At 35.2% G+C, this 7,076-nt stretch overlaps 1 protein-coding gene across 1 annotated transcript in view; it reads right to left on the bottom strand.

Annotated features, from left to right (window-relative positions):
- The window catches only part of LOC106869536 (bursicon), a 170,878-nt gene that overhangs the window by 51,885 nt on the left and 111,917 nt on the right, over window positions 1-7,076 (bottom strand). Inside the window, exon 2 of the mRNA XM_014915310.2 lies at window positions 524-582. The gene's annotated coding sequence lies outside the window, so the exon portion shown is untranslated. The remainder of the gene's footprint in view (window positions 1-523; window positions 583-7,076) is intronic.

The following is a 7,076-nucleotide window of genomic DNA, read 5'->3' as shown; positions in this document are numbered from 1 at the left end:
ATTCAAAAGATAATGCTCATGGGAATTGCCCATATTCTACGTAAAATACTGTCTATTTAATCTCAAATTTTGAATGAAACATAATTTTCTTATGGTTTCTTAAACATTCTCTAGAACAACACTATGTACAAAACCAAATGCATGGCAGCCTAGGCATAAAGCCAACATGAACTTCTAACTTGTTGTCTCTTGAGGTCTGTGAGTGAAACTTGGAGTTAACTCGTACAAATGCAAATCAAAAGTCAAACGTATAATAATAATAATAATAATAACAATAATAATAATAATAATAATAATAATAATAATAATAATAATAATAATAACAATAATAATAATAATAATAATAATAATAATAATAACAATAATAATAATAATAATAATAATAATAATAATAATAATAATAATAATAATAATAATAATAGTAATGATAATGACAATAATAATAATAATGACAATAATAATAGTAATAATAATATTTTTTCTGAGATATAATATTAGCTGAAAAGAACGAACAGTGTGGTACCGTAGGCTGCAGGTAGTAAGCCCGCTACGCATGTAAGACTCCAGGAGCTCCAGCAAAACCTGTGATAAAGAGAAAATAATAATAGTAATAACAACAACAACAACAACAACAATAATAATAATAATAATAATAATAATAATAATAATAATAATAATAGTTGGTGAACTGTATAAATACTTAGAAAAAGTGGGCTGCTACCTACTGAAGAGAAAGGGTACCGAAAGAGGAGCCGGGGAGCGTAGGATCAGCTCGTAATTAATAATCTAATTATCATGAACTGCAAGAGAAAACACAATCTAGAGCATAAGATAGGTTGTCTATCGTAAAGCATACGGTATGATACCACACTCCTGGATAATAAGAACGATGGAAATGTGTGGAGTAGCCAGAAACATGAGAAGCCTTATATGGAATAGCATGAAGGGCATAAACAGCATGAAAGGAATTGAGAGCAAGAAATCAAGTATTAGGAGAAATGAAAATGAAGAGAGGAATCTTCTAGAGGCACAGTGTGTCGCCACTGTTTTCGCTCTGGGAATGATACTCTTGAGTGAAATACTACAGAAAACAAGGTTGGGCTATAATCTGGGAACATGTATTCCTGGATGTCTTGAAGCTATCCCCAAAAACTGAAGCAGAATTGTCAGGACAGAAGGCATAGGTGAGATGATGAAGGTAATTCAACCTCAATCCAGTTATAGATACCAGGAAATACTCGAGGCAGATGGAATCAAGCACAACGACATGAAGGAACAGACAAAAAAGAGAGTATCTGCGGTGAGTGAGGAAAATATTGCCTTCAAAGCCGAATTGAAAGTGTAAATGGCAAGACTGTATGAAATGCGAGAGGATAATGTAAAAGTGATACCAGTGATGATCGGAGCGTTGGGATCAATCCCATTAAAGCTTCTTAAGGCAACTAGAAATCTCATGCAAGATTGATGTCTTGCAAAAAGCAGCCTTATTGGGCACAGCGCACATCTTAATTTGTATCCTTCCGTTTCAGTTTGCTTAATCAAGTCTCTATTTGGTAATTCTATCCCTGCTAAAGATTGTACCTTGCCTCTTTTTAGGTAGGTTACTCCGCACTTCTTGAGTCCAAATTCCAGGATGGTGTTATGAGTAATCTGCCATATATTTGGTTTTGTACAGAATTTTATTGTCTGTCAAATATAAATTAAAAGATTGTTTTAAAAGAAATTTGTTATAAGATGATAATCTGATGTTAAGATGACATTAAAAGATGTTTGTTGTTATGTACATTTAGAAGTATTTTGACACTGTTTACGGATTAAAATATTTTTGGGATTATATAGACAATATTTTGTTAGGATATGGACAGTTTCTATGAGCACTATTTTCTGAATTTCTGCCAATTTTAGTTTTCCGGGTATCTGAGATAGGTAGCAATCAACCCCTTGTGCTATCGTTCCAAGGGAGCCTATGACAACAGGTATTGTTTTAGTCTTCAGGTTCCATATTTTGCCAATTTCTATTTCAAGATCTTTATACTTGCTCAGTTTTTGGTAGGCCTTCACAGTCATATCGATGAGGAAGCATGATTTTTGTCTGAAATCCTTCAAAGTAATATCTGGCCTATTTGCATCTATCTTTCTGTCAGTTTAAACAGTATATTTTGAAAAGAGTGAGATGTGATCCTTTTCAAGCACTGGAGGTGGTTTGTGTTTCCATCAGTTTTTTATCATAGGGCAAGTCCAGGTTTTTGCAAATTACCCAGTGAATATACTGTGCTGCTCTATCATGCCTGTTAAGATACTCGGTAGGCGCAAGAAGACTGCACATGGAGACAACATGATCAATGGTTTCATTTTGTTGTTTATGTACGCGACATATTGGGCTACTGCCGTTCTTTAATATGTTAGCCTGGTAGCTCCCTGTAGGTAGGCATTGATCTTGGGCTCCCTGTAGGTAGGCATTGATCTTGGGCTGCTATAATAAACCCTTCTGTCTCTGATTTTAAGCCAGAAGACACTAACCATTGATGGGTAAGGTACTTGTCACCATCGGCATTATTAGCTCTCTTTGGTTATTTGTCATTGAGAGATTTTCCTTGTCATTTATCAAGAAGAATGTCTGAGGCAACAGTTTTAGCACGGGTTTTCATACGCTTAGCTTTTACTGTGCTTGTTTCCTGTATGTCTAATTCTGAGATTTGATGTATTTGGAGTTCACTTTGCCTGTTTTGTTACTGAGTATGATGCTTTCTTGTCTTCATGCTTTAAGACAAGTTTTAACATCCAGTCATCAGAATTTTTCAGGTAGGTGTTTAAGCCAATTGTGGCAACCTCCATTGTTAATTCCAATTGTAATATGCCAAGACCACCCTCTTTTCTTGGCAAATAAAGTCGTTCTATATCTGCCTTAGGGTGGTGCATTCTCTGGGAATGCATTCAACCAGAAGTTAGTAATTTTATCCTTTCCTGTAGACTTCCATTTGCTTAACATCCTGAGAGCAGATCTTACATCCTCTATCTTGATACCCTCCCACTTTTGCTCTTCTAAGGAGTCTAAATCAGTAGATATTCTATCAATCCAATGGGCCTTTTTTATTGAGCGTTTTTTCCGTCTGCCCAGATTTCCTGCACTTCTTTTGATGGGACACACATTACTGTAACTGATATTTTTCCTGTAAAATATTTTGGGTGTATTTTTGAACATGTTGTTGTCCTTGAAGAATCTAGCGCGCTTTTCATACCTTGCTATGGGGGCAGCTTTAGCACATACCTTTTGCTTGATGGTTTCTATGGTGCTATCGATGCCAAGTATGGTTTTCATATTATACTTATTCTTTAATTTTCGGATTTTTGTTGGTGTGATAGTCTTGTCAAACTTAAGGTTTATTATTATTATTATTATTATTATTATTATTATTATTATTATTATTATTATTATTATTATTATCATTATTATTATCATTATTATTATTATTATTATTATTATTATTATTATTATTATTATTATTATTATTATCATCATCATCATCATCATCATTATTATTATTTATTATCAAAGTCAGAACTGCTGCTGCTGCTACTACTACTACTACTACTACTACTACTACTACTAGTAGTAGTAGTAGTAGTAGTAGTAGTAGTAGTAGTAGTGTTGCTGCTACAACTACTACTAGTAGTAGCAGTGGCAGCAGCAGCAGCAGCAATAGCAGCAGCAGCAATAGCAGCAGCAATAGTGGTAATGAGATTCCGTGAGTAGCAAAAAGACGAGATTCTAGTGTTTGATGGATGGAGTAAAGAAGTAAACTTTGTTTGATAAATCAACGTTGGTCTTGATGTCCATGGTGACTACCACAAGGACCGTGAAGGAAGGTGGTATGGTGCTTACATTACGTTCCTATGCTGTATGTCAGTGCCTGTTTGAGTGTGTGTGTGTATATATATATATATATATATATATATATATACACAAATGTACACACATATACACGTACATATACACATATACATTAAGATACATACACATACATATACATGTATACACACTCACATATGGATATATATACATACAAACAAATACACACGTAAATGTATATATCTTTAGTGAGTATGCATGCATACGTATAGATATGTATGCATAATGAATATATATACATATATGTGTGTGTGTGTGTGAATGTATGTATGTATTATTAATATACATGTAAATGTGTATTTGTGTGCGTGTGTATGTATATACACGTATATACAGGACTGACGTGAGAGTCTGTCTTTAGATATATATTCGTGTTTTTCTTTGTGTGTGAGAGAGTGAGAGAGTGAGAGAGGGAGAGAACGTATGCATCTGCTTGTGTAGATATATATTATAAATACATACAAACCCACACATATCACGTATATATAATTGACAGTTTCCAAAGCGTTTGCTCTTCTCCAAACGAAATTTCATCAGTGATTAAGAGGAGAGGAGGAGGACGACGAAAAGTAGACGCGGGGGTGGGGAAGAGAATGTGAGTTATTAAAGGAAAGGGAAATCCGGCTGGATTGATTTATTGGTAAGAATAGGCTGGGCCTACATACATAATTCTACACACATTTATATAAATATATACATACGTGTATGGATACACACACGCACCTGCTTTTATAGATATATACATGCACACATACACCTATACATGCACACACACACACACACACACACATACATATATATATATATGTATATATATATATATGTATATATATATGTATATATATATATATATATATATATATATATATATATATATATACATGCATATATTCATATATATAATATAAAATATATACACACATACATACGTATGTATATATGTATGTATATACGTATGTATACATAGACATAAGCACATTTGGTGTAAACTTTGCAGAACCATTAGAGTGTCGCAAAGAATTCCGCGCAGAAGCCTAAGTTCTGAGTTCAAATCACGCTAAGTACAAATCAACGTGGTTTTTCCTAATTTCCGGGGCCGTGGGTTGATGAATAAAAGATGTCTTGAAGTGCTTGGAAGCGGTTTTGACACCATTTAATGATTGTTCACCAAAAACATTTGACGAGAAATTAGTTCAGTTGAAACAGATGATCCTCATTCTGAGAAAATCGACCAACAGGAAATTAATGCAAAACAGTCGGAAAGTAATGAATAAACAGCACCGTAATTAGTCATCATTATTCATCGTAATTAGTCGCCATTGATAGACATTATATGAATATGCATTTATTAATTTTAAATGTGCTTTTATTGAGAAGGCTTTTACAGGTAAAGATTGTTTTGTTTTTTTTACTAAAGAACGGTTCTCGTTTATAACAAAAGTTTCATCATCGACGTGATTTGAAAAATATTCTGATTACGGAAATATTCAGCAAAAAAAATATTCCTGAGGCGACTATACAACTTCGTGGAGTCACAGACATTTGGATAAAAATGTAGACACATTTGATAAATTCTGGAATAAGTCAGAAATAATTAGAATTTATGGAATTTACTTGTTAAAAAAAACTGTTGAACTTTTACAAATGGCTGAACTTTCTGGATTCACTTTTGATTTGGAATAAAGCATATTTACATTTATAACTGATGAAATAACTATCATGGCCAAAATTGGTGAAGTTATTCACTGCAAGGCTCGATGTGATAGCAACAGCTTTGCTATGTACAATGGTTTTATATGTTTTAGTGAAACAGAATAGATGTTCCTTTTCCTCCTTTCTGCTCCTATCCGCATACTTTCCATGCCCCACCCCCAGCCACTCCAATTTCTCTCACTATCACCTACTACACTCACCTCTTCACAATTTCTAAATGTCTCCCTTTACCCTCTTCAATCCCCTCTCTACCACTTAGTCTCCCACTCACTGCTATCTAAGAGTAAGTTTCGATGCATCTCCAACGCCATCTATTTATCTCTCTGTCTTTCTCTCTCACTCTGTCTCTTTCTCTCTAACTTTCTCTTTCTTTCCTCTCTCTTTTCCTACTGGTGTAGCTAAGTAACTCCCCTATCCGTCCAGCATACTTTAACCTCTCAACCGTCCCAAAGCCACCTCCCGCTGCTCCACTCCCTCTTCCAGCTGAGAAGCCTTCATCTCGCGAGTTACGCAGAGACCTCGCTGGTGTTGGTGCCACATAAAAAGCGCCCAGTCCACTCAGTAAAGTGTTTGGCATTAGAAAGGGCATCCAATTATAGAGACCCTGCTAAAACAGTAAAGTCTGGTGCAGCTCTCCGGCTTGCCAGCTCTAGTCAAACCATCCAGACCATGCTAACATGGAAGACAGATGTTAAATGCTGCTGCTGCTGCTGCTGCTGATGATGATGATAATGATGATGAGGATGATGATGATGAGGATGATGAGGATGAGGATGATGATGATTTTGGACTGTTTCTAAAATCTATGTCTAAAATATATTTCTAAGATAGAAATACTTGCCACGAGAAAAAGAAAGTGAAACTCTAATACGTTTCAATGAAAGATGATATTTAAAACTCCATCGAATATACATTCCAAAAAACAATAAAATCCCATTGTAAGGAACCCCTAAAACAAAGACCATTCTGTAGCTACAAAACTAAGCAAGTTCTCCATTGTTAACTAAACAACATCTCTGACACATTAACACAAATCTTCCATTAAGTCTGTCGTAGTCTACCTTTTTATATAAAAATTAATTTTTGATATACTTTTTTACTCTTTTACTTGTTTCAGTCATTTGACTGCAGCCATGCTGGAGCACCGCCTTTAGTCGAGCAAATCGACCCCAGGACTTATTCTTTGTAAGCCTAGTATTATTCTATCGGTCTCTTTTTGCCGAACCGCTAAGTTACGGGGACGTAAACACACCAGCATCGGTTGTCAAGCGATGTTGGGGGGACAACACAAACATATACACACACACACATACATACATATATATATACATATATACGACGGGCTTCTTTCAGTTTCCGTCTACCAAATCCACTGACAAGGCTTTGGTCGGCCCGAGGCTATAGTAGAAGACACTTGCCCAAGGTGCCACGCAGTGGGAATGAACCCGGAACC

This window comes from Octopus bimaculoides, chromosome 10, assembly GCF_001194135.2.
Source record: "Octopus bimaculoides isolate UCB-OBI-ISO-001 chromosome 10, ASM119413v2, whole genome shotgun sequence".
Taxonomy (NCBI): Eukaryota; Metazoa; Mollusca; class Cephalopoda; order Octopoda; family Octopodidae; genus Octopus; species Octopus bimaculoides.
The sequence above is the reverse complement of the archived record's forward strand: the minus strand, read 5'-3'. Positions and strand labels throughout refer to the sequence as shown.